This window comes from Delphinapterus leucas, chromosome 15 (assembly GCF_059928025.1).
Source record: "Delphinapterus leucas isolate spDelLeu-1000000601 "Yukka" chromosome 15, BTC_Dleu_Yukka2, whole genome shotgun sequence".
NCBI lineage: Eukaryota > Metazoa > Chordata > Mammalia > Artiodactyla > Monodontidae > Delphinapterus > Delphinapterus leucas.
The window spans coordinates 70628146-70644750 of NC_143143.1; the positions used below are offsets into that span (position 1 = coordinate 70628146).

Consider the following 16605-nt stretch of genomic DNA (forward strand, 5'->3'; position numbering starts at 1 on the left):
CAGCATTTATTGTTTCTAGATTTTTTTGATGATGGCCATTCTGACTGGTGTGAGATGATATCTCATTGTAGTTTTGATTTGCATTTCTCTAATGATTAATGATGTTGAGCATTCTTTCACGTGTCTGTTGGCAGTCTGTATATCCTTTTTGGAGAAGTGTCTATTTAGGTCTTCTGCCCATTTTTGGATTGGGTTGTTTGTTTTTTTGTTATTGAGCTGCATGAGCTGCTTGTAAATTTTGGAGATTAATCCTTTGTCAGTTGCTTCATTTGCAAATATTTTCTCCCATTCGGAGGGTTGTCTTTTTGTCTCGTTTATGGTTTCCTTTGCTGTGCAAAAGCTTTGAAGTTTCATTTGGTCCCATTTGTTTATTTTTGTTTTTATTTCCGTTTCTCTAGGAGGTGGGTCAAAAAGGATCTTGCTGTGATTTATGTCATAGAGTGTTCTGCCTGTGTTTTCCTCTAAGAGTTTGATAGTTTCTGGCCTTACATTTAGGTCTTTAATCCATTTTGAGCTTATTTTTGTGTATGGTGTTAGGGAGTGATCTAATCTCATACTTTTACATGTACCTGTCCAGTTTTCCCAGCACCACTTATTGAAGAGGCTGTCTTTTCTCCACTGTATATTCCTGCCTCCTTTATCAAAGATAAGGTGACCATATGTGCGTGGATTTATCTCTGGGCTTTCTATCCTGTTCCATTGATCTATCTTTCTGTTTTTGTGCTAGTATAATACTGTCTTGATTACTGTAGCTTTGTAGTATAGTCTGAAGTCAGGGAGCCTGATTCCTCCAGCTCCATTTTTCGTTCTCAAGATTGCGTTGGCTATTCGGGGTCTTTTGTGTCTCCATACAAATTGTGAGCTTTTTTGTTCTAGTTCTGTGAAAAATGCCAGTGGTAGTTTAATAGGGATTGCATTGAATCTGTAGATTGCTTTGGTAGTAGAGTCATTTTCACAATGTTGATTCTTCCAATCCAAGAACATGGTATATCTCTCCATCTATTTCTATCATCTTTAATTTCTTTCATCAGTGTCTTATAATCTTCTGCATACAGGTCTTTTGTCTCCTTAGGTAGGTTTATTCCTAGATATTTTGTTCTTTTTGTTGCAGTGGTAAATGGGAGTGTTTTCTAGATTTCACTTTCTGATTTTTCATCATTAGTGTATAGGAATGCCAGAGATTTCTGTGCATTAATTTTGTATCCTGCTACTTTACCAAATTCATTGATTAGCTCTAGTAGTTTTCTGGTAGCATCTTTAGGATTCTCTATGTATAGTATCATGTCATCTGAAAACAGTGACAGCTTTACTTCTTCTTTTCCGATTTGGATTCCTTTTATTTCCTTTTCTTCTCTGATTGCTGTGGCTAAAACTTCCAAAATGATGTTAAATAAGATTGGTGAGAGTGGGCAACCTTGTCTTGTTCCTGGTCTTAGTGGAAATGCTTTCAGTTTTTCACCATTGAGGACGATGTTGGCTGTGGGTTTGTCATATATGGCCTTTATTATGTTGAAGAAAGTTCCCTCTATGCCTACTTTCTGGAGGGTTTTTATCATAAATGGGTGTTGAATTTTCTCGAAAGCTTTCTCTGCATCTTTTGAGATGATCATATGGTTTTTCTCCTTCAATTTGTTAATATGGTGTATCATGTTGATTGATTTGCGTATATTGAAGAATCCTTGCATTCCTGGAATAAACCCCACTTGATCATGGTGTATGATCCTTTTAATGTGCTGTTGGATTCTGTTTGCTAGTATTTTGTTGAGGTTTTTTGCATCTATGTTCATCTGTGATATTGGCCTGTAGTTTTCTTTCTTTGTGACATCCTTGTCTGGTTTTGGTATCAGGGTGATGGTGGCCTCGTAGAATGAGTTTGGGAGAGTTCATCCCTCTACTATATTTTGGAAGAGTTTGAGAAGGATAGGTGTTAGCTCTTCTCTAAATGTTTGATAGAATTCGCCTGTGAAGCCATCTGGTCCTGGGCTTTTGTTTGTTGGAAGATTTTTAATCACAGTTTCAATTTCAGTGCTTGTGATTGGTCTGTTCATATTTTCTATTTCTTCCTGATTCAGTCTTGGCAGGTTGTGCATTTCTAAGAATTTGTCCCTTTCTTCCAGGTTGTCCATTTTATTGGCATATAGTTGCTTGTAGTAATCTCTCATGATCCTTTGTATTTCTGCAGTGTCAGTTGTTACTTCTCATTTTTCCTTTCTAATTCTATTGATTTGAGTCTTTTCCCTTTTTTTCTTGATGAGTCTGGCTAATGGTTTATCAATCTTGTTTATCTTCTCAAAGGACCAGCTTTTAGTTTTATTGATCTTTGCTATCGTTTCCTTCATTTCTTTTTCATTTATTTCTGATGTGATCTTTATGATTTCTTTCCTTGTGCTAACTTTGGGGTTTTTTGTTCTTCTTTCTGTAATTGCTTTAGGTGTAAGGTTAGGTTGTTTATTCGAGATGTTTCCTGTTTCTTAAGGTAGGATTGTATTGCTATAAACTTCCCTCTTAGAACTGCTTTCCCTGCATCCCATAGATTTTGGGTCATTGTGTCTCCATTGTCATTTGTTTCTAGGTATTTTTTGATATCCTCTTTGATTTCTTCAGTGATCACTTCGTTATTAAGTAGTGTATTGTTTAGCCTCCATGTGTTTGTATTTTTTACAGATTTTTTTCCTGTAACTGATATCTAGTCTCACACAGTTGTGGTCAGAAAAGATACTTGATACGATTTCAATTTTCTTAAATTTACCAAGGCTTGATTTGTGACCCAAGATGTGATCTATCCTGGAGAATGTTCCATGAGCACTTGAGAAAAATGTGTATTCTGTTGTTTTTGGATGGAATGTCCTATCAGTAGCAATTAAGTCCATCTTGTTTAATGTATCATTTAAAGCTTGTGTTTCCTTATTTATTTTCATTTTGGATGATCTGTCCATTGGTGAAAGTGGGGTGTTAAAGTCCCCTACTATGATTGTGTTACTGTCGATTTCCCCTTTTATGGCTCTTAGTATTTGCCTTATGTATTGAGTTGCTCCTATGTTGGGGGCATAAGTATTTACAATTGTTATATCTTCTTCTTGGATTGATCCCTTGATCATTATGTAGTGTCCTTCTTTGTCTCTTCTAATAGTCTTTATTTTAAAGCCTGTTTTGTCTGATATGAGAACTGCTACTCCAGCTTTCTTTTGGTTTCCATTTGCATGGAATATCTTTTTCCATCCCCTCACTTTCAATCTGTATGTGTCTCTAGGTCTGAAGTGGGTCTCTTGTAGACAGCATATATATGGGTCTTGTTTTTGTATCCATTCAGCCAGTCTGTGTCTTTTGGTGGGAGCGTTTAATCCATTTACATTTAAGGTAATTATCGATATGTATGTTCCTATTACCATGTTCTTAATTGTTTTGGGTGTGTTATTATAGGTCTTTTTCTTCTCTTGTGTGTCTTGCCTAGAGAAGATCCTTTGGCATTTGTTGTAAAGCTGGTTTGGTGGTGCTGAACTCTCTCAGCTTTTGCTTGTATGTAAAGGTTTTAATTTCTCCATCAAATCTGAATGAGATCCTTGCTGGGTAGAGTAATCTTGGTTGTGGGTTTTTCTGCTTCATCACTTTAAATATGTCCTGCCACTCCCTTCTTGCCTGCAGAGTTTCTGCTGAAAGATCAGCTGTTAATCTTATGGGGATTCCCTTGTACTTTAATTGTTCATTTTCCCTTTCTGCTTTTCATATTTTTTCTTTGTAATTAGTTTTTGATAGTTTGATTAATATGTGTCTTGGCATGTTTCTCCTTGGATTTATCCTGTATGGGACTCTCTGTGCTTCCTGGACTTGATTAACTATTTCCTTTCCCATTTTAGAGAAGTTTTCAACTATAATCTCTTCAAATATTTTCTCAGTCCCTTTCTTTTTCTCTTCTTCTTCTGGAACCCCTATAATTCGAATGTTGGTGCATTTAATGTTGTCCCAGTGGTCTCTGAGACTGTCCTCAGTTCTTTTCATTCTTTTTTCTTTATTCTGCTCTGCAGTAGTTATTTCCACTATTTTATCTTCCAGGTCACTTATCCATTCTTCTGCCTCAGTTATTCTGCTATTGATCCCTTCTAGAGTGTTTTTAATTTCATTTATTTTGTTGTTCATCGTTGCTTGTTTCATCTTTAGTTCTTCTAAGTCCTTCTTAAATGTTTCTTGCATTTTCTCTATTCTATTTCCAAGATTTTGGATCATCTTTACTATCATTATTCTGAATTCTTTTTCAGGTAGACTGCCTATTTCCTCTTCATTTGTTAGGTCTGGTGGATTTTTATCTTACTCCTTCATCTGCTGTGTGTTTTTCTGTCTTCTCATTTTGCTTATCTTACTGTGTTTGGTGTCTCCTTTTTGCAGGCTGCAGGTTCATAGTTACCATTGTTTTTGGTGTCTGTCCCCAGTGGCTAAGTTTGGTTCAGTGGGTTGTGTAGGCTTCCTGGTGGAGGGGACTAGTGCCTGTGTTCTGGTGGATGAGGCTGGATCTTGTCTTTCTGGTGGGCAGGTCCATGTCTGGTGGTGTGTTTTGGGGTGTCTGTGGACTTATTATGATTTTAGGCAGCATCTCTGGTAATGGGTGGGGTTTTGTTCCTGTCTTGCTAGTTGTTTGGCATAGGGTGTCCAGCACTGTAGCTTGCTGGTCGTTGAGTGAAGCTGGGTGTTGGTGTTGAGATGGAGATTGCTGGGAGATTTTCGCTGTTTGATATTACGTGGAGCTGGGAGGTCTCTTGTGGACCAGTGTCCTGAAGTTGGCTCTCCCACCTCAGAGGCACAGCACTGACTCCTGGCTGCAGCACCAAGAGCCTTTCATCCACATGGCTCAGAATAAAAGGGAGAAAATGTAGAAAGAAAGAAAGAAGATAAAAGAAAATAAAATAAAGTAAGGTAAAATAAAGTTATTAAAATAAAAATAAACAGCGGACAGATAGAACCCTAGGACAAATGGCGAAAGCAAAGCTATACAGACAAAACCTCATACAGAAGCATACACATGCACACTCACAAAAAGAGGAAAAGGGGAGAAAATAATAAATCTTGCTCTCAAAGTCCACCTCCTCAATTTGGGATGATTCGTTGTCTATTCAGGTATTCCACAGATGCAGGGTACATCAAGTTGATTGTGGAGATTTAATCCGCTGCTCCTGAGGCTGCTGGGAGAGATTTCCCTTTCTCTTCTTTGTTCGAACAGCTCCTGGAGTTCAACTTTGGATTTGGCCCCGCCTCTGCGTGTAGGTCGCCGGAGGGCGTCTGTTCTTCACTCAGACAGGACGGGGTTAAAGGAGCAGCTGATTCCCGGGCTCTTGCTCACTCAGGCGGGGGGGGGGCGGGGCGGAGGGGCACGGAGTGCGGGGCGGGCCTGCGGCGGCAGAGGCCGGTGTGACGTTGCAGCAGCCTGAGGTGCGCCGTGTGTTCTCCCGGGGAGGTTGTCCCTGGATCCCGTGACCCTGGCAGTGGCGGGCTGCACAGGCTCCCCGGAAGCGGGGTGTGGATAGTGACCTGTGCTCGCACACAGGCTTCTTGGTGGCGGCAGCAGCAGCCTTAGCGTCTCATGCCCGTCTCTGGGGTCCGCGCTTTTAGCCGCAGCTCGCGCCCGTCTCTGCAGCTCCTTTAAGCAGCGCTCTTAATCCCCTCTTCTTGCACACCAGGAAACAAAGAAGCAAGAAAAAGTCTCTTACTTCTTCGGCAGGTCCAGACTTTTCCAGGACTCCCTCCCGGCTAGCCGTGGCGCACTAACCCCCTTCAGGCTGTGTTCACGCCGTCAGTCCTCTCCCTGCGCTCCGAACGAAGCCGAGCCTCAGCTCCCAGCCCCGCCCGCCCCAGCGGGTGAGCAGACAAGCCTCTTGGGCTGGTGAGTGTGGGTCGGCCCTGATCCTCTGTGCGGGAATCTCTCCGCTTTGCTCTCCGCACCCCTGTGGCTGCGCTCTCCTCCGCGGCTCCGAAGCTTCCCTCAGTCTTCACCCCCCAGTCTCCGCCCTTGAAGGGGCTTCCTAGTGTGTGGAGACCTTTCCTCCTTTACAGCTCCCTCCCACTGGTGCAGGTCCCGTCCCTATTCTTTTGTCTCTGTTTATTCTTTTTTCTTTTGCCCTACCCAGGTACGTGGGGGGTTTCTTGCCTTTTGGGAGGTCTGAGGTCTTCTGCCAGCGTTCAGTAGGTGTTCTGTAGGAGTTGTTCCACGTGTAGATGTATTTCTGATGTATCTGTGACGAGGAAGGTGATCTTCGCGTCTTACTCTTCCGCCATCTTCCCCCTCTCTCCCGACACCTTGTCCTTGAATGAAGCCTCCTCACATGGCTTACTGTAAAAAGTTAAATAGAAAAAAAAAAGGCATTGCTAGACTTGTTTGAATTTGGGATGTTACCTGGGGAAGGCTGGTGGTGGTATCTGCTGAGGCCACTCAGAATAAGCTCGACATGGTGTTTGGACGTGGGTCATACAAACTTGGGACCTGTTTGCTTCAATGTGAGGAGCAGGGCCATCCCTCAGGCAGACTCACAGTAACTGAGGTTAGGATACTGAACTATGACCCTGGTGTTAAAAACCGTTACAGGAGTTTTCTGTCTGGGGCCAGATTCACAGGAGAATGTACTGGAAAAGTCTGCTCTCAGTCTAGGGAAGACAGTCCTTGATGTTTGAGGGCACCAGGCTGAGATATGTCCATCGTACAGTAGGCTTGGTCTCGCTGGTGGGACTGGAAGTCTTTGCAAGTCTCCCTCTTCCAATCCACACCTGCTTCTTTTGCAACCTTAACATGTCTGATTAGATTATAACTTGGACCCTCAGGTCCCGCAGGCATCTTGTTCTGCTCACGTGTGTTTTCTCAGTTCTTCTGATCCAGTTCCTATTAATTTTCTAGATTCGATTCACACAAGGAGATCTTGAGGGACGCTTTGTTCTATAATCCCCAAGTGCTGAACACAGTCACTGTAGGAGATGCTGCTGATGTCCCTCACATGTCCCATCAGCCAGCCCTGGAGGTCACCTGTAGACCATTTCCATGTAGTCCAAAGACTGCCAGCAAATCCTCTGCCATGATATTCCTGGCTAAGGGAATATGTTTAGCCCTCAAACAGGGCAGGATGGCAGTGCTGGGGATTAGTGCTCTGTGAGCAGTGCTGGACCCATGAGAGTGTAAAGGTGTCGGCTCCCTTGCTCCTTGGTGAAGCAGCTCTGATGCGGACACCACAGTCTCCGGGAGGGTCCCCAGTGGGACTGAGCCCCCGTTGCCCACAGAGGTGACCTGCACGCTTTATCAGCTGCCTCCCTTTCTCACTCTCCTCCACTCCCTCCTGGCGCTTCCTGAGATCACCTCCCAAATAAACTACTTACACCCAAATCTTTGTCTCAGGCTCTGCTTTTAAGGGAACCCAGGCTACAGAGCCACCTTCAGTCTTTCCCCTGGAACAGTTTCCATTGTTCTCTTGCTTATCATATGACCCAGCCTCACCTTCCTCTTATCTGAGGCCCCTTTTAACGACCTTTCAAAAGCACTCAATCCCAGAGTTAAGGGCACAAGCATTGAAGTCAGACAGATGTGAGGTGGAATCCTGGCTAGGTCACTTATTGATGACGTGACCCTGAGCAAATTACTCTCTGGACCTCATGAATCTTTTAAACAATGCAGATAAGGATGACCACTTTCAGAGCTGTCAGGAAGAATCAACGGGATGATGTATGCAAAGACCTCAGTGCAGCACTTGGCAATTAGTAGGTGCTCAATAATGTCTGACAGGCCTTCCTCTCCCTCTGAACAGAGGCTGGTTTCTTTCAGCCGTTGGTGCCAGAAGATCTTGCTCCTCCTGACTGAAGGCTGATACTCAAGCCATGGCTGAGCCCTGTGTGGGGTTGGAGCAGTCAGGAAGGGCACTGGTGATATGGCAGGCCCGCCAAGCACATTCACTGACCATGCTTCTCTCTTCCTTTTTAAAAAGAATTAATTAATTTTTGGCTGCTTTGGGTCTTCGTTGCTGCACGCGGGCTTTCTCTAGTTGCAGTGAGCAGGGGCTGCTCTTCGTTGCGGTGTGCGGGCTTCTCATTGCGGTGGCTTCTCTTGCTGCGGAGCGTGGGCTCTAGCCTCATGGGCTTTGGTAGTTGTGGTGCACGGGCTTAGTTGCTCCGCGGCATGTGGGATCTTCCCAGACCAGGGCGGCTTGATCTTCTGATTGGGGCCACTTACTCTTTCCCAAAGAAGCCCTACCTTTTCTTAGATCTGCACTTTTGCTTGCCCAGTTCCATTTAGCTGGAATGCTTTTTCCTTCTCCATCCTCACCTGTCGAAATCCCACTTAAACTCTCATAGTGTGTATAAATTAAGAAGCACACCAGATTCATGTAGAGAGCCTCTTCAAAGCACACATATCTAGGAATTGCCCCCAGAGACTGATCCAGTACATCTGCCATGGAGTGTGGGCCTGCATATTTTGAGAAAACTTCTCAGTTTTGATGATAAACACACCCCTAAGGAAGAACCACTGGTATCGTCCATAGAGCCCAAGTGATGGAGTCAAACAGACTCAACTGCCTTGTGACATTGGGCAATCTACTGAGCTTCTCTGAGCCTCAGTTTTCTCATCTGTAAAATGGGGACAATAATAATGCTTATCCCAAAGAGTCACTAGGAGGATGAAACGAGAGACTAGAGGTGGTGCTCAGGAAAAATTATATCTATATTCAAACATCCCTGATCCCCCACCCAGAAGCAGTCACTTCCTCCCATTTTCCCATCTTGCTGTCTGTACCTCTATTACCGCACTTAGCACAGCGGTCCTTCTATTAAAGTCTCGCAGTGTGTGAGTCACTCCCCGCTCCCACGCAGAACACGAGCAGCTGAGGGCTGGGGACACACAGGGATTGTGTATTATCTTCCATGTGCTCCTACGGTACCTGGCATGGTGTCTTGCATGGAGCCCATGCTCAATAAATTTTTGTTGATTTGAATATAAAACCATAAGAAACTAATGTATATGGTTATGTTAGGTACCTGCATAATGTGCTTTTGAACAGGCTTTTGATTAGTCTTAATGTACAGAAAACTGTTTCCTACTGACAGTGCATTTGGAAGTTGCCAGGAGGGCAATAAATATGCACATAAAATCCAGCTTTGCTCAGACCTGGACAGAATCTCTTTGGTTCCTGGGACTTCTGTGTGCCAGGCACCCACAGGGGCTGGGGCTGTCCCTGGGCTGCCTCCTTTTTTTAAAAAAATTTTTATTTATTTATTTATTTTTAATTTATCCTTGGCTGTGTTGTGTCTTCGTTGCTGCACGCGGGCTTTCTCCAGTTGCGGCGAGCAGGGGCTACTCTTCTTTACGGTGCGTGGGCTTCTCATTGCAGTGGCTTCTCTTGTTGCGGAGCACGGGCTCTAGGTGTGCAGGCTTCAGTAGTTGTGGCGCGTGGGCTCAGCAGTTGTGGCATGCGGGCTCAGCAGTTGTGGCTCTCAGGCTCTAGAGCAGAGGCTCAGTAGTTGTGGCACATGGGCTTAGTTGCTCCGTGGCATGTGGGATCTTCCCGGACCAGGGCTCAAACCCGTGTCCCCTGCATTGGCAGGCGGATTCTCAACCACTGTGCCGCCAGGGAAGCCCGCCAATTGATTTTTGACAAGGGTAGGAGGTGCATCAATGGAGAAGAAAATCATCTTTAACAAATGATGCTGAGACAGCTGATGTGCACATGCAAGAGAATGAGGTTGGACCACAAGCTCACACCATAGGAAAAAAATAACTCCAAATGGGTCAGTGACCTAAATTTAAGAACTGTGGGGAGAGGAGAATGGAGAAGAAACCGTTTAGTGAGTAAGGGCTCTGGGGTGATGGAAGTATATTCTGGGACTATAGGTAGAGGTGGTAGTTGCACAACACCGTGAGTGTTGTAAATGCCACTGAACTGTCCACTTTCAAAGGGTTAACTTCATGTTATGTGAATTTCACCTCACTAAATTATTATAACAACAACCGAACAGAAAATGCAGTGTGTGATTTGTGATCAGGTGTAAAAGGGACCCTCATACGTTGGAGCTGATTTCAACCTTGAGCTCCTCACTTCCAGAACTTTGGTCACATGACCCAAGAAAGAACCAGGAAACCAGGCAGCACACCGGGGGTAACTGGCACCAGAAAACTAGGTCATACAATGGCCTTGACTTTAGCCTGCTGTTTTCTGCTATAAAGTTACTATACATTTACTTTTGGAAAATAAAATAAAATAAAAAGAATGCTCATGCGTCCTGTGTTTTTGCCCATGCCCTGGCCATGGTGAATCTTTTAAAAGCGTTAAAAAGGAGGTGGGGGGCTTCCCTGGTGGCGCAGTGGTTGGGAGTCTGCCTGCCGATGCAGGGGATACGTGCCCCAGTCCGAGAAGATCCCACATGCCGTGGAGCGGCTGGGCCCGTGAGCCATGGCCGCTGAGCCTGTGCATCCGGAGCCTGTGCCCTGCAATGGGAGAGGCCACAACAGTGAGAGGCCCACTTAAAAAAAAAAAAAAAAAGAACAAGGTGGGGTAGGAGGGAACCATTAAGCCACCTGGGCAGCAGTATTCTAGGCAAAGGAACCAGAGCATGTGCAAAGGCCCTGAGGCAGGGGTATGTTTGGTGTGTTGGAGGTACCAAAGAGAGGCCATGGTGGTTGCAGCAGAGTGAAAGAGAGGGAGGGATCATGGTGGCCTGATTGAGCAGGGCCTCATGGGCCACAGTGAAGACCAGCATTTTCTTAGTGAAGAGGAAAGCGAGCCAAGGGTTGGAGCTGTAGAGTGACTTGATGTGACTTCACAATCTCATTTCATTTTTAACAGGACCTCTTGATGGAGGATAGAATGTGGATGATTATACAAGTGACTGATTGATTACAAGCGTGGTAAGAGCTAGGAAGGAGAGTCCAGGTGCTTTGGGAATGCAAGACAGGAGACCCTGGGAGTTCGGAGATGACTCTAAGTAGATATGGTGCTGATAATACTCCCTGCCAGGGGATGCTTTGGGAGTCTTCCCCAAGTGGGGCATCTGAAGCATTCCGCTGGCTGTGAGTCTGAAGAGGGCTCACTGTGCTTATCCAGCCTCATGGGAGGAGGAGAGGGTGGGAGTCAGGCTGGCGAGGCTCAGGACACTGCAGGATCTGCCTACCTCACTGTCTTTCCTAAGATGTGTCAGGTACTCGAGGCCCCTGATGGCTCTAATTGAAATCCTCTCTGTCACTGAGATGTCAGGTGAGACAGCTCCTGTTCCTAAATGAAGCCCTGGCTGGAAGTTTGACAGCCCCAGCTGGGAGGCGATCCTGCTGCTTAATCCCCCAAGGACAGATAGAACTGGTCACACCCTCCATGGCATCTTGCATCTTCTGGCCTGGCCTGTGCATCCAGGAGACTCAGTGGTCACAGACCTTACAGATGAAACTTGTGTCTGATAACTGTCCCCCAAGCACCTCTGTATCAGTCGGGGTCAGTGGGAAGCAGACACATACTCCAACTAGGTTAACTCAAAGTGGGATTAATAAAAGGGCTATTTACAGCTGTGTGGACAAGGTGTAGGGAAATCGTAAGGGGTAGACCATTACCTGGGGCTAGTAACAGTGCTCCTTTCCCCAGGTCCAAAGGGAAGGGGTAGGAGGAAGTATCAGATACTGGAGGTGGGTGGAGGGAGTCATGGAGAGACAGCCGGGGATCAGAAGCTGGGTCCCTTGGCTGAGAGACACAGCCAGACCTCGGCAAGTTTGCAGAGAGGCAGCTGGGGAGAATCAGTATCCTGAATGCACTCTCCTTCCTTCCTCTGATCCCCTGCCAGGACTCCATGCTGGTCAAGCCTGACCAGAGGACAAGGGAGCCTGTTGATGTGGTCCATACAGGTAGAGGAAGGATGGTGAGTGGAGCTGGAAGGAAAATGAGAGATGGCCATGTTCCTCTGGGGTAGTCCTGCCCTGGGCACAGGGTCCAGAAATAGATCAGACACAGTCCTTGTCTCCAAGGACCTCTCAGTGACATGAGAGTGGGGCCAAAGTGACATCCAGTAGGGTTAGTGCTGGGATAGAGGGATGAACAAATTGCACAGGCTTTCTGGTTGTGTGGACCATTAAACTGGGGAGGGGTGCAGAGGGGAGGGGTAAAGGGAGGGATGCTTGACTGCTCTCCCAAGTACACCCACAGTGGCATGTTTACAACATTTTTTAAGATGATGGGATGATGTGAGAGTTTTCAGACTACACGGATAACAGCAACAACGCAGCCTCACAAGCTTCTTGTGGAGATTAAATAAGATCCTGCATGGATATAAAGCAGAAACTAACACACCATTGTAAAGCAATTATACCCCAATAAAGATGTTAAAAAAAAAAAAAAAAAAGATCCTACGTGGAAACTGCCTAGCACGGTACTTGGCATGTTGCAGGGGAACTGCAAACGGTAGCCCCATCACCATCTTTGACCTTTCGGCCTCCTCAGGGTGGTCCGGTCAGCTCAACCAAGTTAGCAGCAAGGTAGGGGAGCCTCTGAAATCTCGGCCCAGTGACTCTGTGATTTGTGTGGCTACCATTTGTTTTCTAAATGAATTCTTTTTTTATTCTCCTTTATTTATTTTTAAAAATATTTAATTTATTTATTTGGTTGCATCGGGTCTTAGCTGTGGCACATGTGCTCCTTAGTTGTGGCATGTGAACTCTTAGTTGCGGCAGTGGGATCTACTTCCCTGACCAGGGATTGATCCTGGGCCCCCTGCATTGGGAGCGTGAGATCTTAACCACTGCACCACCAGGGAAGCCCCTGTGTGACTACCATTTGTTTATTTAGTGCTTGCTCTGTACCACACACTGTGCTAAACGCTTTACAAGTATTATCACAACTTTCATGGGGGGGGGAATATGTGGATAATATTATTTATTCATTTTTCTTCTTCTTGTGCCTCTTGTGATGGTTTAAAACCGTGCCTACAAATTCTTTGACACTCTTCCCATTGAGAGGTGGGGGTCTATGTCCCCTGCCCTTGAATCTGGGCTGTTCTTAGTAACTTATTTGTAACCAGTACAGTGCAGTGGAATTGATGCCGCATAACCTTGGAGGATAAGTCAGAGAAAGCCATGCAGCTTCCACCTGGTCTCTTGGGACATGTAGCTGGGGGAAGCCAGGCATCACATGAGGAATCCAGCTACCCTGAGACGTCCATGCTGGGGAGGCCACGTGTGGGCACTTTGGTCCAGCCCAGATGACTGCCAGCATTGTGTGCCAGCCATGTGAGGGAGCCGTCCTGGATGTCCAGCCCGGCTGGGCCTTCAGATGACTGCAGCCTCAGCTGCCACCTGACTGCAACCCCTGGAGAGAGTCCAGCTAAGCCCTCCCCGAACTCCTGACCAGTAAAGTCACAAGTGAAATAAAATGGCTGGTGTGGGCTGCTAAGTTTTGAAATAAAGTTTTATACACTGCTGGTAACTGGAACACCTCCCCACTCTTTCCGTTCCCCAGACTGACTTTATACCTGGCCATGTGATTGATTTTGGCTATTGGGATGTGAGTGGATCCCAACTAAAAGTTTGAAATGTGCTCAAGTGATTTGGCCAGCCCTCTTCCACTCCTGTGATGAATCACGGAAAGATCACGTCCCAGATACCTGCTTCCTTTCATCCTAAAATGAAAAAGACCTGAACTCAATCTACAGCCTGAAGCAGAGCTGCCCCAGATGACCTACGGTGCTGGGAGTGAGAAATAAATGCTTGTCGAGGTAAACCGCTGAGATTTGGGTGCTGTTTGTTAGCCCGGATCATCACAGTAATAGCTGACTAAGATAAGATTGGTGATAACGCTGTTACTCCCTTTCCCAGATGGTAAAACAAAGCATAAACAGATTAAATGAACTGCTCAGGGCATAGCTAGAAAGGAAGAGTCTGCAATTGTAACTCTTTTCACCATTGTCTCTGGAAAGTCACATACACGAATTTGTAATGAACGGACCCAAATGTGTATCCAGCCTCTCCGCTCAGTCCCTGCCTGGGCATCTGTGGTAACTTCAGTTCCTGGAGCAGCTGAGGACACTATAGGTGAATAAATAGCCACGGAAAACCTGTTTTCCAGCGTCTAAAGCCTCAACCATGAAACCTCAGCTGGGTGGTCTGTTATCCTTCCCGGAGCACAGAAGAGGTGGCCAAGTGGTTGGAAATATCTAAAAGCTCTGTTGCAGCCTAAACACAGAAGGAAAGCAGGCAGAAATCTCCTTCATTCTTCCTCCTCTGGTCTCAGAGGTAGGGCATTTTTAAAAGCGTTATGAATTTATACACATTTTGATGCATTCAGAGTTGGGGTAAAATCTGTTTGTGTCCGTGGCTGTGTTTGGGTGTGTGTGTGTGTTGCATCACAAAAGAACAATTGGGAGAAAGTGGCTAAAGAGGGGTTGTTAGCAGATACGGTGGCCACAGGGGTGGTGCCAGAGGCCTCTGCCCGGCTCGACGCCTGACTCGGCCCTCCCGTCTCATGGCTGCGGTTCCACCATGGCTCCCAAAGGCGGCTCCAAGCAGCAGTCCGAGGAGGACCTGCTCCTGCAGGATTTCAGCCACAACCTCTTGGCCAAGTCCTTGGTGCACTTCTTCGGGAACGCCTTCATCATGTCTGCCATCCCCATCTGGCTATATTGGCGAATATGGCATATGGATCTTACTCAGTCTGCTGTTCTGTATAGCGTGATGACCCTAGTAAGCACTCATTTGGTAGCCTTTGTATACAAAAACGTGAAATTTGTTCTCAAGCACAAAGTAGCACAGAAGAGGGAGGATGCTGTTTCCAAAGTAGTGACTCGAAAACTTTCTGAAGCTGGTAGTAGAAAGTTGTCTCGGAAGGAAAAAGATGAAAGAATCTTGTGGAGGAAGAATGACGCTGCTGATTATGCAGCTACAGCATTTTCCATCTTCTATAATAATAACACCCTATTTCTGGTCTTGGTCATCGTTGTTTCCTTCTTTATATTGAAGAGCTTCAACAACACAGTGAACTACATTTTGTCCATAAGTGCTTCCTCGGGCCTCATCACCCTCCTGTCTTCTGGCTCCAAGTAGACCACGTCAGCTTCCCCCTGGCTGCCCTGGCTTTGTATCTATGGGTGGCCTGTGGTATATGGAAAAGTAGCAGGGTGGTCAGGGTGGAAGACACACAAGCTGTTTTTATAAGTCAGGAGTTTGAGGGTTTGAAAAACCCAACAAAATGTAATTCAGTATTTGTTTATTGGCTCTTTTTTTTTTTGGACAGATTATTGAAATTAAATGAATTGAAAGGGGGGAAAAAAAAAAGAAAGTGGCTGAAGAGACTGGGCTTTGGAGTCAGTCCTGGATTTAAATATGACACCCTCCATTGTGTGACCTTGGACAAGATTTGCAACCACTCTGAGTCTTAGTTCCTTTATCTTATAAGTAGGAGGCTGTAATATCTGAGTAAGGGATGGGATTGGCCTCCAATCCAATAATGTCTGTAAAGCACTTACCATCTTGTAGGGGCTCAATGAACACATATACCCTTTTCCCCTCTTGTCATCTCTTATGAATAGTGACTTACAAATTGTGGATTGTGGGACTTTATGAGGACTTTCTGTGAACTCTGCTGGCATCAGGGGAGCCGCCCCCTTTAGGGATGAAGCAGGAGAGAGTTCCTTTGCTGACTGGGACCTGGGTCCTGCAGCTCTGACTCTGACTCTATAAGTCTACACATCCTCTGACTAAGCACCAAAAGTCATTGTGGTACAGAGAAGAAAGGGCTTAAACTAGGAGACATTTGAGCCTGGGTTGAAACCCTGTCTTTATTATTTATTAGCTGTGTAACCTGGATAATTAATTAAACTGTCTATGCCTTGTTTATTTTCTTCTATGTAAAATGAGCGTAATTATCTGTATCCTGCTTCTCAACATATTATCTGTGCTCAGCATGGTGCCAGCCACCTAGTAAATGTCATGAGGCTCAAACAGAGTAACACATGAGTAATTGCCCAGCACATAGTAGGTACTCACTTAACACTGGCTTCCCTGCTGGTACTGTTGGTATAATGGCAGGACTTTTTTTTTTTTGGCCATGCCACGCGGCATGCTGGATCTTAGTTCCCTGACCAGGGATCGAACCCGGGCCCCCGGCAATGGAAGCATGGAGTACTAACCACTGAATCGCCAGGAAATTCCCAAGGCAGGACCTTTCAAGGCAGGGAGCTCAAGAAATTTTAACTGAATCTGAGTCATTGCTGTAATAGCGCTTTTAGAGCACTTTGGTTACATTTTGAGGAAGCTTGGGGTCTAGAGTCTATAAGTGGGCATTTGCAGAGTCTGGCTCTGTCTGCCTTAAGAGACATGCCTGTCTCCTCTCTTTAGCACCTCCTATCCCCATGCCTCCTTCAGCCTGAGGGTATTTACCTATGTTGTTCCTGTTGCTGTGAGTGCAGAAGTCATCGTCATCCTTGTCAACGCCATTAACATCATTATCACCATCATCATTCTCATAATGACCATCAACAATATCATGATTATCACCATAATCACCACCACCATCACCACCACCATCATCCTAACAGCATCATTTTAGTCATCATCACTACAACCACAGTAACCATTACTGGTACTCCCACTGTTTATGAAGTCCTTACTCTGTACTG

General features: G+C 45.4%; 1 pseudogene; it reads left to right on the forward strand.

Annotated features, from left to right (window-relative positions):
* Positions 1 to 14379: 14379 nt before the first annotated feature.
* LOC111184421 (translocon-associated protein subunit gamma pseudogene) lies at positions 14380 to 15894 on the forward strand (annotated as a pseudogene).
* The last annotated feature ends 711 nt before the right edge of the window (positions 15895 to 16605 follow it).